Source organism: Notamacropus eugenii, chromosome 4, assembly GCF_028372415.1.
Source record: "Notamacropus eugenii isolate mMacEug1 chromosome 4, mMacEug1.pri_v2, whole genome shotgun sequence".
NCBI classification, from domain to species: domain Eukaryota; kingdom Metazoa; phylum Chordata; class Mammalia; order Diprotodontia; family Macropodidae; genus Notamacropus; species Notamacropus eugenii.
The window spans coordinates 425,931,740-425,953,358 of NC_092875.1; the positions used below are offsets into that span (position 1 = coordinate 425,931,740).

General features: G+C 37.1%; 1 long non-coding RNA gene and 1 pseudogene across 1 annotated transcript in view; both read right to left on the bottom strand.

The window, feature by feature from the left end:
• Window positions 1-939: 939 nt before the first annotated feature.
• On the bottom strand, window positions 940-2,290 carry LOC140502678 (polyubiquitin-B-like; annotated as a pseudogene).
• Window positions 2,291-5,343: 3,053 nt separating this feature from the next.
• The window catches only part of LOC140501841 (uncharacterized), a 95,664-nt gene continuing 79,388 nt past the window's right edge, over window positions 5,344-21,619 (bottom strand). The window contains exons 2-3 of the long non-coding RNA XR_011966390.1: window positions 8,137-8,374; window positions 5,344-6,937 (exon numbers count right to left, since the gene is read on the bottom strand). This is a non-coding gene — a long non-coding RNA (uncharacterized lncRNA). The remainder of the gene's footprint in view (window positions 6,938-8,136; window positions 8,375-21,619) is intronic.

Consider the following 21,619-nt stretch of genomic DNA (forward strand, 5'->3'; position numbering starts at 1 on the left):
AATCTAATATTGTCATAATTGTGAGGGGCTGGAGTTTTTCTTTCGCTTTTTATAAATGGAAGCATATGAGTGGGGGCTCAAGGATTATATCATTGAATAGAAGGTATATATCCCCGACAAGGTCATCCTAAGAACCTGAGAGAACTTGAATGTGGATCAAATGGTGGTATTCCTCCACTGAGAGCTCAATTTCACAAGTGTTAGTCATTCCCCAAGCATTTATGAGCCAGTCCAGAGAGAGTAAATGACCCATGTAACATATGATGAGTTGCACTGGAGTACACTAGGCACATTTCACATACCTGTTAGGTGAGAGATATGAGAAGAGAACTTTTAAGGTTATGTTTTGCTCTACTGAGTGGATTTTTAAAAAAATTTTGATAATTATAAAGCACAGTGAAATCTGATCTTTTATTTCTTTCAGGAAAGCATAGATTATGCTAAAAAATCATATGTGAAAGTTTACCTGTTCCTATCTTACATTGTCACCATGGATACCTTTGATATATACAAAAACCATTTAAAAAAGGTTGAATAGAATCTATATATGCGTATTTATTATGTACATATTAGTTATGCATACCTTATATATGAATATATACATATGTATGTACATAAGTGCATGTGTATAATCACAGAATACTAGATTAAGAACTGAAAAAGACATTGGAGATCATTCAGTCCAGCCTCCTAATTTTTGCAGATGACAAAACAGGTCTCAAATGGTAAAGTGAATTACCCAAAATCAAAATACAGTAATTCACAAAAAGTAGGATTGTAACCAGGCCTTCTGAATCCATATCCATAGCTGTGTATGCTTTGTGTGAATACATAGACACATACACGTAAGAATATATATGTATGTGTATGTATGTGTGTATACACTTTGGCATAAATAAAGACGGTGAACATGCAAGCACACACATATAAATATCAACTTTACTTTTCTGCATCCACTGTTTATGGAAATCAGGAAAGCATGCTCAGAAAATAACTGAAAGATGTTTTTTTGCTCTGGTGAATCTTGCAATAGCAGAAGCTACGAAACTGGCATCTGACTATGCAAAAAATGATTTGGAATTATTTTTTTAAAACTATAGATCTGATTGTTGAATCAGAAAGTGGCTATGCATTATCTACCAGTATTTTAAAATTATCCAACAAACTTCAGAGCAAAAAGATGAAGAAGGAAGCTGAACTAGTGCTCCAAATGTTTGTTCAGGATAAGTGACTTTCAGGGAGACATAGGAAATACACTTTACACACTGGCTGAATCCAATCAGTCCAATCAGTATGTATATGAGACATAGGGCAGCTAGGTGGTGCAGTGGATAGAGCACCAGTGCAGGAGTCAGGAGGACCTGAGTTCAAAACTCACCTCAGACATTTGACCCTTACTAGCTGTGTGACCTTAGGCAAGTCACTTAACCCCAATTGCCTCATCCTGGGTCATTTCCAGTCATCCTGATGAATATCAGGTCACTGAATTCAGATGGCTCTGGAAGAGAAGTGGGGCTGGTGATCTGCACAGCCCTCCCTCACGCAAAACAAAGTCAAGTGCAAGTTATGTCATGAGTTCTCTGATGGCATGGTCTTCTTCAGCAATGAAGGAGGAACACACACACACAGAGTCAAGTGTAGGCAACGAAGGATGAACACACACACAGAGAGCCAAGTGTAGGGTAGATATTGTAATAAGACAGGGTGTGCCCATCCTCCAGCTACTTTACATCAAGCCACTAATACCTTCTTTGTCTTGAATTTTAGCCTTGACATTCTCAATGGTATCACTGGGCTCCACTTTGAGGGTGATGGTCTTATCAGTCAAGGTTTTCACAAAGGTCTACATCCTATACCTGAAATGAAGGACTAAGTAAAGATTTGATTCTTTTCTAGATTCTTTTCTAGATATGTTCCAGCTGCTTGCCAGCAAAGATTAATCTTTGCTGGTCTAGAAGAATGCCTTCCTTGTCTTGGATTTTGACCTTGGCATTCTCAGTGGTATCACAGGGCTCCACTTCAATGGAGTCAATGCCAATCAATGTCTTCACAAAGATCTGCCTCCCACCCCTGAGACAAAGGACCAAATTCAGAGTAGATTCTCTTGGATATTGTAGTCAGACAAGATTCATCCCTCTTCTAGCTGTTTCCTAGTAAAGATTAATCTCTGCTGATCTGGAAGAATGCCTTCCTCGTCTTGAATTTTGACCTTGATATCCTCAATGGTATCACTGGATGCCACTTCAGGGGTGACAATCCTGCTAATCAAGATCTTCACAAAGAACTTCAGTGTCAAGCAGTGTCAAGCAAGGTAATGGTACTTGCTGAACAACAGTCAATTCCTATCCTCAGTGGATTTCCATGATCTTATTTTCCTAATCTGTCCCAAATATCTCTACGATACTCATGCTCCTATGCAAATGTTTAAGTTCCATAGTTTGTTTGTTTAGCTATCATCCTAGAAACCTTCTCCTTCTTGGTTAATTTCTTGAGAAAAAAATATCTTCATAAGTTGTGTCCATTTGCTCTCCATTCACTCTCTTCTAAACCTTTTGCAGTCTGGCCTCCAGCCTCATCGTTCAACTGAAACTGCTTTCTCCAAAATTATTAATGATCTCTTAATTGTGAAACTCCTAGAACTTGACACAACACCTGGAACAAAGTAGTCCCTTAACAAGTGCTTCCCGATTTGCAATTTTATAGAATCACTGAAAGTAAGAGCTCAAAAAGACCTCAAAAGTCATCTAACCCAATCCATGGCTGACCAATTCCCACTTCTGCTACATATTCAACTACTCATCCAGCTTTTTCTTGAAACCTTACAATGAAGGAGAATGTTATCTACTACTGCCCAAATCTGACCATTCTACTTTTGAATGATTCCAACCATTAAAAAGCTTTTCTTTACATCAAGACTTAATCTACTTCTCTGTAGCTTCCAATCTGTTCAGGGGCAAGTCAATCTATACTATCTGTTCTTCCCTTAATAGCCTTCTAAATATTTTCAATAGCTGTCATATCTCTAAGTCTTTTTCCCTTAAATCATGTTTTCCCAAAAAATGGTGCCCAGAACTAAGCTTGTAGACTAGATGGTTTGGTCAGGGCAGAGTATAATATGAAATCCTCCCACCTTGTTTAACCTTGTCATTGTTCTCCACAACATGCTTCCCGGGACACCATGCTTTCTGACTCTATTTGGAAGCTGAGGATTAACTTTTTGAAGCGTGATGAAGATGACATAGAAGAAAAGACAAGAACACACAATAACGGAGAAAGGTTTTGCTCTGGCACTAGCATGATAAATCAGATATTTCCTAGTAGCCTCAATTAGGACATCATGACAACTCCTTAGAGAAAATGGTGGTATATATGAAACAATAATAATAATACTTATTTCTCAAGCACTTCTCTTAAGATTATAGGACCATACATATAGAGCTAAAATTGGCCTCAGAGGTCATCTAGTTCACCCCCTTTATTTTATGTATGAGGAAACAGATCCACAGAGATTATTTGACTTGCCCATGCTTACACAGCTAGCAGCTGTCAAATTTGGCCCTCCAAAAGGCTCTTAATTCCAAGGCCATCTTTTGTCACTGTTTTTTCTCATACCAACCCTATGAACTGTCTAATATAAGTATTAAACCTCCTATTTGCAAATGAAGAAAGACTCTGAAAGGTAAATTATTTGTCCACATCCACACAGTTGTTAAGCATTAAAAAACAGGAACAGAGCCCAGGTCTTTTTCTGATTTTAGGTCCAGTGTTTGAACAGCTAAGACATACTGCCTCCTTGTATCCTAGCAAAGCATGAAATTTGAATTTGCTAATATCCATGGTTAGGACTTTTTAGCTATGGCTATGGTTAATCTGTGAGAGAGTGCCCAAATCCTCTTAATAACAGAAAATGTTCGTAGGTCAAATTTGTTGTTGTTCAATCATGTCTGCCTCTTTTTTACCCTATTTGGTGGTTTATTCTTGTTTTTGGTTTTTTTTTTTTTTTTGCAGAGATACTGGAGTGGTTTGCCATTTCCTTCTCCAGATCATTTTACAGTTGCCTAAACTGAGGCAAACAGGGTTAAGTGACTTGCCCAAGGTCACACAGGTAACAAGTGTCTGAAGCCAGATTTGAACTCAGGAAGATGAGTCCTCTTGTCTCCAGGCCCAGAGCTCTCTGCACTGTACCAACTAGCTTAGGTCAAATACCCTGATATTATAAGCAGGCCCACGCTTGGGAGCCAGGTGCTAAAAACCAGCATTGTTGTATCTTGTCAGAAAGAATATATGAGAATACAGTGAGACTATTTCTGTAGATTTACTTGGGTTGGGTCTTTCCTCCTTTTACACCTTCAATTTAACTTAATTTAAATGTAGCACTTAACTGAACTGGGCAGGAAAAGGAGAGATCTGAGTTAGAAGGACCAAGTAATTTTTTCTGCTGCAATTGCTATAGACCATTTCTCTCAATGAGGTTCATCCTAGAAAGCTTTGAGTAAGTCTTAATATGGTAGCACTGATTATATTCTTGCCCCAGTGACACCCATTTTAAAATAGAAACAATACTTTTCTTTCCAGTTGCTCAAAATATATGGCAATTGTAGCCATATTCATAGTCTTGATATAAGTAAGAGCTCTTGCCATCCCTAATTTTTAGATGGGGAGACTGAGATATGGGCCACAATGGCCAGATTCTGTTTCCCCACGCATTGCCCTTTTGACCTTGTGATAAGGTGTTCTAAATCAACACAACTCTTCTGGTACCCAGACGCTATCTGGGCAGGAGGAAACTTGAATGAGGATAATCTGAATACTTCTGAACTGGGGCTAGATTATTTTCAGCCCGTTCCTGAAATCAGATGCCAGTTTATTGTAGATTCTTTGCCTTTACTTGTCAACAGAAAGTCTTTCTACTTCTTCGTGTTACTACATAACTCCTAACTTATGCTGCCAATTTTGTAGATATTAAGAAACAGATATACATTTCTAAGGCTCACCCCCAAAGAGCACAAAATTTTTAACATATGTGCATATAAAATTCTTGATGGAAATGATAAGGGGTGAAAAGTAATATTGATATCTTGCTGAGGCATTGAATCCTGCCTGAGCACACTTACTAGCTTTGTTATATATATTATATAACCCTTCATAAACACAGTATTCTCATCTGCAAAATGGGAAAATAATAATATAATTTATAATTATATATTATGTAATATGTAATGATATTATATATATGTATATATATATATGATACTATATTTACAAAAAATAATCCTGCCTCACAGGATTATTGTGAGGAAAGTACTTTGCAAACCTTTAACTTAATGTTGTTGTTACTGTAAATATTATTTTCTTTAGCAAAAGAGTTCAATAGATCACCATGCAGTAGTTGATAGACCACATTGAATCTTTCTCTGTCATTGTCTGAATTTAGACAAGTCATTTGCTCTTTCAGGGTCTCAATTTTTTCATCTGCGAAATGAGCTAGAGGAGCCCACCTGGCCTCTAAAAGCTCTTCCTGCTCTACATCTTATGACACAGTCCTTTAGGGAGACAGTTTTATGTTTCTGCTTGTTTCCTAACTAGCGTCTTCCCACCAGTTACATCAGAATCCTCAAGGATAAATTTATAAAACTCAGGGGTGAATTCAACCCAAACTACCCTTATGTGTTTTGCAATCATGTTTTTGTATTCAGATCAGGCATTTCAAATCTATGACTTTCAAGGCCGGCCTGTAAAGCAAATTGTCTTCATTTTCAACAGATCCTATATTTCCTCACTGAGTACCACAACAAAGGCTGGCCTTGCAAAGGGCAATCAGTTTAGTGCCTGCCCTGAACGAGACATCTGAATTAATTTTTATGGAGTTTGCAGGGGACTGCTGGGACTGTGTGAACCAGATTTAGGGTGACTATTTCAAAATAGTCTCCCTTTTAGGAGGAAACAAGCCTCTTTTATTCCTTTGTTCTTTTAGCCAAAAAATGCATGTTTTCATAATCAGAGTTGCTTAAGATATGCCTCCTCCTTATGTATTCAACGTTCTCTTGTTGGTTGACCACAGCAAGAAATATGGCCAGAAAACTGAATTAGCTTCAGATTCCACCTCTGATGCTTTCTAACTATGTGGTTACTGGCAAGCCACTAAACCTCTCTGAGACTCAATTTTCTCCTCTATAAAATGGGCATAATGACATCCATTGTCCCTATCTCACTGGGTTAGGGTTAGGGTCATTGTGAGGTTCAAATGACAATGTGTGAAAAGCACCTTGCATATTTGAAATCGTTATGTAAACATTAATTATTACTGTCAGTCCTGGTCTCAGAGACTTATTTCCATAGTTTTGGTTTGATTAAAATTCCCAAGGGCTGAAAAAATAGTTCTCAAGTTAAAAAAAAAGCCTTGTTTTTTTAATAGCTTATTCTTCCTTAATTTCAAAATATCCATCTCTTAAGGGAAATATAACCTTTTGTTTTCTATTCCTTTACACTCAGATCTTCAGAATATCATTTTAAGTGCTCACTGATGTTTGAGAAGGTATAGCTTAGCTGTTTAAATGAACATTTTAGAAATGTTGTAAGTGTGTTTGCCAAAATTAAATGCAATGTCTCACCTAAAAGTTTGCATTTGGGTAGTAAGCAGGGCACTTTCAATTATCTTTTGGGTGTGTTCATACCTTTTACCTCTCATGGAATTGAAACATCACATTCTCTTTTCTCATTCCCCATTTACAATCCCCTATCAAATTTCACCACTACCACCTTGTCCCACATCATAGGTATGTTTGGTATATGACAAACCATAAAGGACATGACCTGCATCAGGAGCCTGGAGACATCAACAACATTTTCAGATAGGAGCAATCCAGCTGTTCCTACTTTCGCTTTAGAGGTTGTATAGTTTATTTTTCACGATGTCCTCTGTCAACTTAATGAGAACCTTTAATAGAGCAAAAAGAAATACTTCAGAAGTGAAAACGCAAACCAGAAAGTTGACAAAGACTTGTAATGTTGGAGACTGACAAGGTCAAAGACTTTTATATTCTTGTACTTCATCTTCTGTGTATGTGTGTGTGTGTGTCTGTCTGTCTGTCTTTGTCTATCTCTGTCTGTTTGTCTGTTTTTGTCTCTCTCTGTTTCTGTCTCTTTCTCTCTCACTTTCTCTCTATCTCTCTCCACTAATGCTTCTCCAGATTTTCTGTCTCTATATATGTCATTCTCTCTCTTTCTTCTTCATCTCCAAGTGCAGAGGAGGAGACTTTTCCATGGATGAACTTCAAAGACATGAGAGGCACAATTGCATGTCCCATCATAGCATTTTAGGCTTTAGAGCTAGAAGGCATTTCAGGGTTCAGCTAACCCAACTCTCTCATCTTATCCATGAGTAAAATAAAATGGGATTGAAGTAACTTACCATGGATAGTTAACAGTGGAACCAGATGGCAAATCTTTTTTCCTAACCTCAAATCCACTGCTTTTTCTGATAGACTAACGAGTCTTTTGAACTCTTTCTAAAAAGTTATTGCCATATTTTATTTTTCTGTCATCTATATTTCCTAGTGAATTCATCTCCCTCCAACACAGCTATTCCTTGCAATAAGGAAGAAGAGAACAGAAGAAAAGTTCATAAAAATTAACCAACATATACCAAAAAGTTCTGCATTATATGCATACCCACAGTCCTCCACTTCTGCAAAGAAGTCTAGGGGGATTGGTGGGGAGAGGAACAAGCATGTTCTTCTCTCTTGGGCCTAAGCTTTGTCATTATAATTAAAGAATGCTTGGTTTCAGCTTTGGTTCTTGTTCAGTTGTACTTTCCATTCATTTTATTATTGTATGTATTATTTCCCCAGTTCTGTGGACTTCTCATTGAATCATTTCACGTTTTTCTTTTTTAAAATTTTTATTTTATTTTTAATTTATGGAATAAAACAAGCATTTCCGTAAGAGTATAGTTTAAAAAAAGATGATTGCACATGAAACTGCAAATCTATTATGTGCAATTTGCTATTCCGTTAAAATATGTAATAAATAAAAATAATAATAAATAAATGTATAATTTTTCTTCTTCCCCTGCCCCAGAGATGGCTATTATTAGACACAAATATTTATACGCATGTAAAATCATTGTATACATACTTGCATTTATCAGTTCTTTCTCTGGAGGCAGATGGCATCTTCCTTCATATGTCAGGATATAAAGTAAATACACATATAAGTCCTTCCATGTTCCTCTACATTCATATCATGCTCATTATTATTTATACCTTCGTAATATTCTATTACATGCATGCAGTTTCAGTTTATAGAAGGACTTGAATGCCAGGCAGATGAACTTGACCATGTTGGGGCTTCCTCGCAACCTCTGGTGCATTTACTACAAAGGTGAAAAAGGGTGAGGGAAGAGAATAAGCATGTATTAATATCTACTGTGTGCTAGATGCTGTGCTAAGCACTTTACACATATCTAATGTGATGCTTACAATAACCCTGCGAGGTAGGTGCTGTTATTATCCCCATTTTACAGTTGAGGAAACTGAGGTAGGCAGAGGTTAATTGACTTGGCTTGAGTCATATAGCTAGTAGAGAGGCAATTCTTACCATTTGGCCCCTCAGTTCCACAGTGTAAATCGTTTAGTTGTTCAGTCCCTTTTATGGCTCCTCTCCCATGATAAGAGGAATTTGTTTTGTATTTACTGCCCACATGTATCCCTTACTTAACAGGCTGTGATTCCCCTCCCTAAATCATTTAAAACTGGCAAGCTTTTACAAGCCTTTCACAGCACAGCTTTGAATAATTGGCTCATGATAGTCTATTTTAACCCCAAGTATTGATCTTGTTTTTTTTTTTTTTTAATTCCTGACAGTTCTCAGAAACTTGACTCCTCCAGGGCATTTGCACTGAACCCTCATGTTGAGTGTTCCAGTCATGTACAGTTGATGGAGGCTGGATTCTAAACAACTGCCATGTTGTTGTTTGTCCAGTAGAAGAGGACCATGACAACAGGAAGGTTATGGCATTTCTTGCAAGTGTATTAGATTTAAGTGAAGGAGAGCTGTGCAGTCACCAGCCTCACTTTCTCCTCTGGAGCCATCTGGGTCTGGTGGATGGATATGGATCAGGACATTAGGCAAGGGACATATAAACACAGAGAAGGCCTATTTTTGGAGGGGAAGTTCTAGCTCAGAACAAAAAAGACATTTGTAAAGATCTCACGTGTGCAGTACATTGTACAAGGTCCTGGAGGAGACAAAAAATTTATATAAGATGTGAAGCTACCTTCAAAGGACATGAGGTAGCGAGAGGCAAGACATACCAATGCAATAATAAGTAGATAATGGAGTTATGAAACCACATTTGGCAGAGGGTTATATGACCTGAAGATAACAGAAGACTTGCTACAGAGGTTGGGGATTGAACTGAGTCTTAAAAGATGATTAATTGGGAATGGGAAGATAAGGGAGGGATCTTTGGAGGGGATGTAGGTTAAGTAATAGAAGGACAAGTGAACAGGTAGAAGTAAAGTAGAGAAGTCAAGAAGGATAGGAAATAAGAGATACACACAAACATAAAAATAAAGATTAGGAGTAGAATCTGTTAGGGAAGTACGTATTTATATAAGTATGTATGTATATGTATGTTTATATCTATATATAAATATATTCATATATATATACATATCCATACTTAATTGTAGCTGGGGAGGGAACAGGGAAGAAGGTAAAAAGTATACAGCAGAGAACAAAAGAAAACCTACAAGGAAGCAAAGAAAAGAGGACAGCTTTTAATACAATGTACAGTATTTAATATACATCCTTTCTTGAAAGGAAATTTATTGCTATATATTTTTAATTCTCTCACAGTCTGTCATGCACATAGCATTTTTTTCTTATATTAAGCTAAAATTTTTAAGTTTATAATATTTCTCTTTCTTTTCTTATTATGTAGTTAAGTTTTAGTATTCAATTTTAAAGAAAAAAAAGATTAGGAATAAACAAGTAAGAATTGAGATAAAGGATATCCTAGGCTTGAGGACATAAAGGCACAAAGGCATGGGACCACTTCAGGCATTTAGAGAATGGCCTCTAGTTGGATGGCACTGAATGCAATGATGTTGAAAAGAGTGATTTCAGCTTACAGGAGGACTTGAATGCCAGGCAGATGAACTTGAACTTTACTCTGCAAGAAAGGCAAGAAGGTACTTCTGAAGAATTTTTAGCAAGGGAGTGACATGTCCAGATCTAAGCATAAAAATTATTATTCTGGAAGATGTATGAAGGATAAAAAAATATTGAGGCAGAAAAGACATATGAAGAGATTGTTGTAATAGTATAGACGGGAGTAGTAACTCTGTACCAATACAGTGGTTGTGGGTAAATAAGAGAAATATGTATAAGCGATACTGTAAAAGTGGAAGTAACAGTAAATGGCGCCCAAGTGACAGGCATGGGGCATTAGGTGAATGGTGATACCACATACAAAAATATTAAGCCAGAAGAAGTAAGAAGGTGAGGAAAAATATAATGAGTTCGGTTTCCAATGTATTTATTTTGAGATTTTAGTGGATCTTCCAATAATAAAGAGGAAATGAAAGTCTGAAACTTAGAAGACAGGTGATGACTGGATATATTCAAAGCTCAATCAATAACCATTTATGACGTGCCTACTATGTGATATTTGGGGGTCATTTGCATAGTCATAGTAAGGGAATAGGAGTGAATGATATTAGCAAGTATAGAGAGGAGAGGTCCACGACCTTTAGAAAATGCCCGGACAAAGGGATCAGGAAAAGCATAAAAAGATATAGAATTTAAAGAAGAACCAGGCAGAGTGTAGTGTCTTTGAAGCCAAAGAGAGAGAGAGAGAGTATCAAGTGAGTGTCAGTGGCCATGAGCCCCAGAAGCTGCAGAGAAGATGAGGGATGAAAAAAGTTCCTGAATCTAATGACTGAGAAGTGACAGGTAACCTCTGAGAGTACGATCTGAATACAGCAGTGTGGGCAGAACCAGGTTACAAGAGACTGAGGAGACAGTACATAATGAGCAAGTTGAGCTATTGAGCAAAGACAGAAGAAATTTAGCTGTGACTGGGGAGAAAGAGATGAAATCATAGTCATACAGGTTTGTAGGGATGATGAGAAGGCATTTTTAGGACTGGAGAGACCTGAGCATATTTGGAGATAGAAGGTACAAGAAGGTAGGGGGAAGGGGTTGCTGCAGCAGCTCCTTAAGGAAGAAGGAAGTGAATAATCATTTATTGAGCACCTAATATGTGTCAGTTACTTTACTAAAACTATATAAATATTATCTCATTGGATCCTCATGACAATCCTTAGCAGTAGGTGCTGTTATTTTCTGCATTATGATTTGCCCAGGGTCAGACAGCTAGTAAGTGTCTGAGACTAAATTTGAACTCAGGTCTTCCTCGCTGTAGATCCAGCACTTAATCCGCTGCATCTCCTAGCTTGGAATTGTGGGGGGAAAATGGGTGACTATTCTTTGAAGAGTAGGAATACCATATCTTGAGTAGTGAAAGCAAGTGGCACAAGCAGGAGTGATGATGCTTAGAAGTTATAAATTATGAAAGAGTGAAGCCTTAGGAATCTCATTGACTCTGGAGTCAGAAAATCTGAGTTCAAATTCTTCCTCTCTCCTTTACTACCTATGTGACCCTGGGCAAGTCTCTCAGAGTCCCAGTCAACTCTCTAAGACTAATTTGCAGAGTGAGTGCTAATCTCTACTGGTAAAGGGAGATTCCTCAGTGGGAGTTCCTTAGATCAATGAAACCATACATCAGATCCAAAAAGGAAAAAAAATTCTGAGTAAAATGAACTCGCTGTTATTGTAGTGTGAGTGTACATACCAAGATGTATAACTGAAAATCTTTTTTTTAACTTATTTAATATTTTGTTTTTTCCCAACTACATGTAAAAACATTCTTTAATTTTGAGTTCCAAATTTTCTCCCTCCTTCCTTCCCCCCCAAGAGAAGGCGCACAATTTGACATAGATTACGCTCACGTAGTCATTCAAAACACATTTCCATGTAAGTCATACTGTGAAAGAAAACACAGACAAAACACCCCAAGAAATATAAAGAAAGTAAAGAAAAAGTAACTTTGATCTACATTCAGGCTCTAATAGTTCTTTCTCTGGAGATGAACAGCATCTTTCATCATATATAATTGAAAATTTTGACAAAAACTGGCTCTATAGCTCTGATTACCCCTAATCTCACAGACTGACTGAGCTCTGGGTCACATTAGAATGAATGGTCTTTGATTAAGCTGACTCTCTCAAGCTTTTTGTGTCTTGACACATTGAGGCAATTTTATGTGTTCAGTGTTTTTTTTGTGTAGTTCTGTGTCTTCTCTGCTCAGTTGTTTTGTGATTGAGGGGTTACATGAGGGCAGGAACAGGGCAGGAAAAGATGAGCAGGTCTGTCTACAGCCATTTTGGCCTCATTTCTTACCTTGTGCTGATTTCAAAGGGAGCTTGAGACTCAATTAAGCCCCAATGGAGTTGAGATGATGAGAAATTGGGCTTTAATGAACTAAACAATCAGAATCATTACTGTGCTGCTGGGCAGCGTCATGGTGTGATTTTGATAAGATCTTATAAATGCAGACAGGTTTTGTTCACTACCAGCTGCAAGGCCCAAAAGAAGCAGAAGTCTGAGAAGCCCTAATGTATTTTACTTGAATTCGGAGGTTGGTTCTCAACCATGTAAAGTGTGGGAACCTCTTTCCATTAACTAAATTTTTTTATTGTAAACTTAATAAAAATCAACAAATTATTATTTACAATACCTAAAGATGAATTAGAAAGAGGCTTGAATATATAATCAAGCTTATGTCATGTTCAGTTTTTTAAAAGTATGTCTATATAACATTTTAAAAAGTAATCACAAAACTATTCTATTTGTCTCACTTTTGAACTTCTTTTTCTCCATGACTTTTAGAAAAATATTTTACTGATACCTTTTTTTTACTGTCTTTATCACTGTTAACCAACCTACCATCTCTCTTCTCCCAGTAGAATTAAATATGATCCAATTTGAACATTGATCCCAATATCAATATGAATCTGACTTAGCTTTTGTCCAACTTCCCTCCTCCTCAGTAGAAGTTCTCCCTTGTAACAAACATGTATCACCCAATAAAACAAATCAACACTTTGGTAATGCCTAAGAATGCATGTCTTATTCTGCATCTCAAAGTCCATTATCTCTTCACCAAATATCAAGGACCAGCTCTCCCTTGCCCCCCCACACAGGTGATAATAGTTGTTGTGTTAGTATGCAATGAAAAAATACATCATGACAAAAAGCAATGGTGAGTTCAGTAACACTTTTCAGTGAGCTTGTGGGTTTTTGTTTATTGTTGGGTTTTTTGTTGCTGATAGCAGCGTTTGCCAACATTGGGAAATGCAGTCATACATCTGATGTATTATTTCTTCAACCCATCAATGATACTGTCAATGTTTGCTATCTTTGGGATTCAGAGAAGGCATTCCTATCCTCTTATTATAATCGTGGGCTTTGCTTTGATCTCCAGCCCTTAAGAGTTCATAGCCCAGTGACTGAGAGCTGGAGGCATTTCAACCCTTTTTCTGAATTTTATTATGTCTGCCCTGAACCTGTCCCAAGATGATTACTAAATTTTATTGGAAACCAAACAAAGTGTAGGGCAGATTTATTTTGGCATTAAAACAAAAGTTCAAATTGAGTCACATTGAATTCTTTTCCACTAACATAGAGAGACAATATAACATAATAGAGAGAGGGATGACTTGGGATTTATGAAGTATGGGTTCAAGTCTTAATTCTGGCATATGCCAGTTGTGCTGTTGTATATGACATCTATAATCTCATTTGATTTCCACGATAACCATTTGATGAGGTAGTACAAGTGTTACTATTCTTATTTTACAAATGAAGAAACTAAGGCACAGAGGAATGAAGTGATTTGTCACAGGTCACATAGCTAGAAAGGGGCATAACTAGAATTTGAACTCAGGTCTTCTAACTGAGGTTAGTTTTATTGGGTGCCAAAAGAAGCAAGAAAAATTAAATGAAATATTTAACAGTAATATGCAGCATTAATATAATATTTGAGGTATACAAAATGTATTGCATAACGTATTTCATTTGATCCTCAACAATTCTGGAAGGAAAGTATTTTTATTGCCTCCACTTTACCAATAAGGAAACTGAGGCTGAAAAAGTTTAGTGATTTGCCTAGAGTCACAACACTCAGAAGTGTTTAAGGCAATATTTAAATTCAGATCTTCCTGACTCCAAGTCCAGCACTCTGCTCTTACCTACTATACCACTTTTTTGTTGTTGTTCAGTTGTTTTCAGTAATTCCTAACTCTTTTGTGACCATATTTGTGGTTTTTTTGGCAATGACACTGGATTGTGGTTTGCTATTTCCTTCTCCAGTTCATTTTGCACATGAGGAAACTGAGGCAAACAGGGCTAAGTGACTTGCCCAGGGTAATGTGGCTAGTAAATGTTTGAAGTCAGATTGAACCCAGGGAGGTGAGTTCCTGACTCTAGGTCAACCACCCTTTCCACTGCACCACTTAGCTGTCTCTTAAAGTAATAATATTGAGGAGAAGCACGTGGGAAAAGGGGGAGTTATGCTAATTGTATTAGAAATTCATCCTAATCTTTCAATGCTACCCTCAGGACTCTTAGGGAGATATATAGCCAGACTAGCACTGGAAACCTGACTCCACTGTGAAATTTGAAGTTGAAGATAAGGATACCTCAGATCTTGTATGGGCTCCATTTGGTCAAAGTTGTGCAGCAATCATGATAAGAATATGCAAACAGAACACCATGAAAATAATTGTGACTAATCCTCCACCATTTGTTGTAGATGATGAATCTCAAGAGATATTCATTGATTGGTTAGAGCAAAGGTCAAATTGGGTACTGACATCAAATGAGAAGAAAGAACAGAGACTTGAAGAAGATGCTCTATGTGATTATATCATCTGCAATCTGCTGTATTTAAAGAAATTGTCTCTAAAAACGAGAAATAGATAAAAGCGAAGACATTGATTCTATCACTACTCCTTAAGAGAAGTTTGATCAATGAGAAACATTTACACAAGTCAAAAATTAACTAGAAACTGCCTCAGCCAACAAACACTTGATTTTTTAAGCAAAGATATATGGCACTCAAGTGGAACCCTGAGTTCTAGTACAAATTCATTTGCAAAACATCACAGGGAAGGATAATGGGAGGTATTAACAACATGGTTTTACAAAATAGTTGTAGTCTGTAGAGGGGAAAAACAAGCTTGCAGAAAACTTTACATGAGATCCAACTAATACTGCTAACTTGAAGAACACATAGATCTGAAATGCTTTAATCTCTCCTCAACGTTTCTCCATACTTAACATTTTGCAGAAAGAAGTGAATGAATGCAAAAAGTGTTTATTAAACATTTGCTATGTGCATGCATTTTGCTAAGTGTTGGGATGACAATAGAAAAAAAGCAAGGTAGTCCCTGATCACAAGAACTTCACATTATAATTTAAGGGTTCTTCGTGTTTTTTGGTGGTTTGGATTCTTTTAGTAATGTAGAGAAGTCTGTGGACTTCTTATCAGAATAATATTTTTAAATGCATAAACTAAAATAAATAGCATGAGAAAAGAAACTGTGTTGAAATGCATTTAGCAAAATAAAAATTAGATTCATGGACCCTATGTGAAGAACCCTTTCTCTAAGTGGAGGAGAAAACACGTTAAAGGAGTTTCAGCTAGAGGCCAGATGGATAGACCCAGAAGTTCTAAAGGTGCAAACATGGAGCAGGTGACAATGCCTAATGTTCTTAAAGTGCCTAAAGTCACATCAGTAGATCAAGCGAGAGTGCCATGGATCTGGAGGCTATAGAGACAAGTCAGACAGTAAGTCCTAGAGACTCTTAGGAGGCAATGGCAGAGAAAATGGTAAGGTTTGGTTATCCTCCTTTTTAACAGAAGGAAAAGAATTTATGATTCCATGTTAGGAGGCAATGGCAGAGAAAATATTAAGGTTTGGTTATCCTCCTTTTTAACAGAAGGAAAAGAATTTATGATTCCATGTTATCTAAACCGTGTGAGCAGTCAAGCACCCCAGATGGGTTCTGAAAAATTGGTGACTGGGAGATGGAAAAAAAGGAAAGCAAGGGACAAAGTTAGTGACCTGCTATCTCCTATACATGTCCCCCCAACTCTGCTAATTGAGTGCTTATCCATCCACTAAAGCTCAGCTTAATTCCACCTCATCACAGTCTTCCCAGTCAATTCTGATCTTTACCTCCTTGAATCTCCTCTAACACTTTGTTTTATACCTTTCTGGTGTACTTTTCCTATTTTTTTTGTATTTTAATACAATCATTTGTCCCATCCAGACAGTGAACTCTATAAAGTCAGGGATCATATCTTATCAAAACTTCATAGTTCCCCTAGCATCTAGCATAAAACCATGCACATTGGTACCTAAGAGATGCTTATTAAATTGGATTGAATCTATAATATTTACTTCAACGTAGACTTGCCTTCAACTCCCACTTCATTCAGTTAATATGGCTCTCCCAGGTGCTCCCATAAATTAGCCACAGACGAGGTCCACCCAACATAATAGTGGCCTTTCTTGGATTCTTTAGACCTGATGGGGATACCAATGAAGCAATAATATACTAGGGATAATAAAGATACAAACTGCCCATGACCCAGGGCTGACATGAGGATCAAATGAGAGAAGAGATATGAAGGCACTTTGGAAAACCAAAGTGGCATACATTTGTAAAGTCTTCTTCTGTAGTTTCAAATCATTCTCTCTCAAACATTTGAATTGAATGTCTTGCAGTCGTTGCAAACTCAACACATCTGAAACCAAATGAACCAACTTCTCCCCCAATTCCCCTCTTTTTCTGGGTATTCCTATTTCTGTCAAGAAAAATGATACCACCGTTACTCAGGCTCCTTGCCTTAGAACTGCATTTGATGCCTCATTCTCTCTCCTCCCACATACCTAATTTACTTCAACAACATCTCTAGTATCTGTTCTCTTCTTTCTCTGTCTCCTCCCAATTACTTTGAATTTATTTTGTAGAGACTTATTAGTATCATAGTTCAATGGGAGAGAACCCTGTTCTTGACACCAGCAAACTCTGAGTTAAAATCCTGTCTCTGACACATACTTGATCTATATCCCTGAGAAAGTCACTTATCCTCCCTTAAGGCTCTAAGTTGTAGAGACTGTGCTGATATTGGTAGAAGTTGGGTTTTGTTCTTGTTGTTGTTTTTTTTAACCTGGAGATTCCGTACACAAATAAAATCATAGGTTCAGTTTCCATCCCTATTCCTATCCCTACACTATTAGTTCATACAACTCTTCCCGCGTTTCTCTGAAACTATCTCCATGATTTTTTACAGCACAGTAATATTCCATAACATCCATATGCTATAACCTGTTCATCCATTCCTCAATTAAGGGATATTTCCTCAGTTCCCAGTTCTTTGCAGTTCTAAAAAGAGCTGTTATAAATACTTTTGCAAATATGAGTCCTTTGATCTCCTTGGGATACAGACTTAATACTGATCTCATTGGCTCAAAGGGAATGCATAAATTAACAGCTTTTTGGCTAGAATTCCAAGTTTTTCCAGAAATAATACTCTCACTTTAAAGATGAGAAAACTAGGGCCTCAAGAGGCAAGGTAACTTCTCCGAGATCACATTGGTAATAAGTGACAGAGGCAAGATTTGAACCCAGGTTCTCTGAATCTAAAGCCAGTGTTTTTTTCACTGTACCATGGCTGCCTTCATATATGCACATATACATACACACACACATACACACCCATATAAATGTATATATATTATCTCTTCCTATAATAATATAATTAAGGCAAGGGACTCTTTTCTATACTATAAGAAATTCAGTAACCTCCACAATTCATTAAATGAAAAAGGCCCGGTGAACCTTAAAAGCACCTGACAAAGAAATCTAGTAACGCTATCTTAGTAAGACCAGCACTAATTTCCCAAAGCCCTTTTTTCAGGCAAAGTGCTTTTTCCAGTCCTAGGGCACTTAAAATATCAACGACTTCCAATTCGCCAGGAGCCTTCCCTCTTTCCTACTAGTGTAAATCAGCACCAGTCCCCAGGTCCAGCCTTCCTCATCCTCTTCGGGTGTATCAGTAGAATGCCCAAATCCACTAAGGCTCCCAGCATGATACACAATTCGACCTGGAGCCCAGTGGATCTAATCAGTTTCCATCATTTTCCCTGACTGCCCTATATTTTGTGACTATCTCTCCTTGGTAAAACTTGTTATAAACTCCAGTTTTCTTTGTACTAGACTGGATTCTCCAAATCTTATAAAGCTCATGTTAAGAAATATACTCAGTGTCTAGCACAGCAACTGACAAGTATTAGGTACTTGGTAAATGGTTGTTGATTGGTCAGTTGAAAGATAATAATTTGCGGTTGTGGGTTTCAGTCCTTACAAGGAAAGCCTATGTATCTCTTGTCCAGCTGATGACCTGTGAAGACTTCTGTCCTAGTAAATTCATAAGCTTCTTTCTTTTGAATATAAATAAAACAGTTTGCTGAATCTTTGGCATCTCTCCTCAAAGAACTAAAACTACTGATTTTGTGCAAGGAATGTTGAAAGTATCAGTGGTCTGAGGAATTATTGACAAGCACAATGTGGCTTTAGCCTTCTGGCCCAAAGACAAACTTATTTCCATTAACATATTCAGTTCTTCTCTTCCTCTGGAAGTTAGTGTGTGAACACATAGCACTTGGGAAGAAAAAACTTTTTAGAGAAATATATCATCCCAGTGATAGGGGTGGGAGAAAAAGACTTTCAAATGCCAAATGCTGAGATCACAGCTTTTCGTTACCTAATATGCCTCCAGTTTTGGAAAAATAGGTCTGTGTCCGAAATAAGATTTGGAATAATTACCCACATTTGCTAAACGTACACTCAATGTAGTTGTTCCCATAATGAAAATCTATCATTTCTATTTTGATTCTGAGGGACCCATAATTAAGTGGGCTTGCCCAGAGGTTTCTAATCCTTGTACCTTACAAGAAAAAGTATACACTTGATCCAACAAGGAGGGTATGATTTGTATTTGAAAATCAGTCATTTTGGAGTTTCTTATTAGGAAGTAAAAGGCTTTTATTCTCACTTGGACCAAAGAATACTTGTTTCCAGAAAACATTGTTCAATGGAACTACATGACTGGTAAGTCCTGGAAACTGTGCATCTCTCCACAGTGATTACCATTTTAATTGTTTCACCCAAATGTGTTTTACAGGTATTTGTTATTGCTGTTCTAGTTATACGTTTAAACAGCAAAAGTATTTGTTTTTACAACATCCACAGAATACTGTCAAATGTTAAATGATATAATTTAATTAAAGCTTTAAAAACATATTTTTTCTAAATGCATAACACATTCCCTGTCAGAATAATGGATTTCTATTACCACGTACATGTATATGCCATGTGTAGACTGGGCAGAGAACAGTTCTGGGGGGAGGAGGGTATGTATGTATGTATGTCAGAGAATCTGGTAGATTAACTGTCAAAGGAGATAAGCACTTTCACAAGTGCACACACACACAATATTCATACCATCTAAAAGTTTCCTTGTCTTTTACTGTAGCTTTGATATTAATTAAGATTATCTGTTTCAATCTACTTGTTTAATTGAGAAAGGTATATTCAGATTACTAGAATTTATAATGACTGATATAAGAAGTCAGGAATGTAAAGATTAAAATAACAACAAGACACACAAACTGGTCTATAATAGGCTTTTAAGAAGTTCTGGTTTGCATTGGACGACATCGATCCAATAGTTGTATTTAAATTTCAATTTGGAAGAAAATAGATAGCACGGGTGTAGTGACAGCACTGATTTTTGTTTTTAAATGGGACTCTATCCACAATTAGGTTGTGCCATGGATAGAGGGCTGGGTCTAGAATAAAGAAGATCTGTGTTTAAATTCTACCTCAGATACTTACAAGAAGTATAATCCTGGGAAAGTCACTTACCCGCAATAGCCTCAGTTTCCTCAACTGTAAAATGGCATCATTTTATACTTAGAACTGTAAAATGTGACCACCTAGGGTTGTTGTGAGGATCAAATATGATAATATTTGTAAAGTATTCAATATGGTGCCTGGCACATGGCAGGTGTTTAATATATGTTTCCTTCCCCATAGATAACTTTTGTCTTTTGACCTCTGGTTATAACAGTTTTGTGGAGATTTTCTAAGGCAGACTTTGCCACAAGTCTATTGTAATTAGGTCACATAATCCAAACTGCTTAAGCCCTTTAATCCACATCCTGTAATACTGGGGGAAGTACGTTAAGTGGGAAGAGTGAAAATCAGAATCACAGTAGGCAGTAATGTATGCCAGCTTCTGAATATCCTTAGGTCATTCTTAGATTTGGACCAGATTTGATTTGAACTGAGATTTTCTTTCATTACATGTTAAATACGTCAGAGAAATAAAGAAAAACTCACTCTGCTAAACTTCTCTAGGTGTTGAACAGGTAATGCGGTTAGCTAACAGTGAACATTTTCTTCCATCATGATTAAAAACAAGAATCATCTCTGGTGCTTTCTAAATCCAGAAGCAGAGCTGCGATTATTTTGGTGTGGACTCTCAGGTCTGGGTTGGAGATGGGCTTAGTTTCTGAAGTTGATATAACTCAATATATCTTAAGACATACCAGTCCTTTGGCATAATACACTATTTTGTTTTTACTTTTCGAACCAAATTTGACTACGTTATTCTTTTTTAGTTTGATTACTGCTTTTTTATTTTACATTACAGTTGGTTTTCCCTAACCCCCAAATGTGAGCCTCCCTTCTCCTTGTAACAAAGGAAAACATTGAAGTAAAACCAGATGATAAAGTAATCAGGTCTAACCACACATACTCCAGTTCCATTTCCACAGTCCCTCATCTCTTTACTGAGAAGAAGTAGATAGGCTTCATTATCACTTCTTTAGGACTAGGATTTGATCACTGCAATTACTCAAAGTGACAGCTTTTCAACATTATTTTCATTGACATGATTGGAGCTATTATATGTGTGTATATACAAATTTTATGTGTATATATGCAAACACAGTATATATACATATGTGTTGTTGTTTAGTTATTTTTCGGTCATGTCACACTCTTTGTGACCCCATTTGAGGTTTTCTTGGAAGAGATATTAAAGTGGTTTGCCAATTTCTTCCTTAGTTCATTTTATAGATGAGGAAACTGAGGCTAGCAAGGTTAAGTGACTTGCCCAAGCTCACACAGCTGGAAAGTGTCTGAGTCCAGATTTGAACTCAGAAAGAGAGGTGTTCCTGACTCTAGGTCAAGTGCTCTATCCACTGTGCTATCTTGCTTTCCCAGCACATGTGTAAACACACATATGTCATTCTCTTCATTCTGCTTACCTCACTCTAAGGATCATAGATTTAGTTCTGGAAGAGATTGCTGAGGTCATGTAGAGAACACTGAGGCCAAGAACAATGAAGTAATTTGTCAAATATCACATAGATAGGAAGTTTCTGAGGCAGAATTTGAACCCCATTACCCT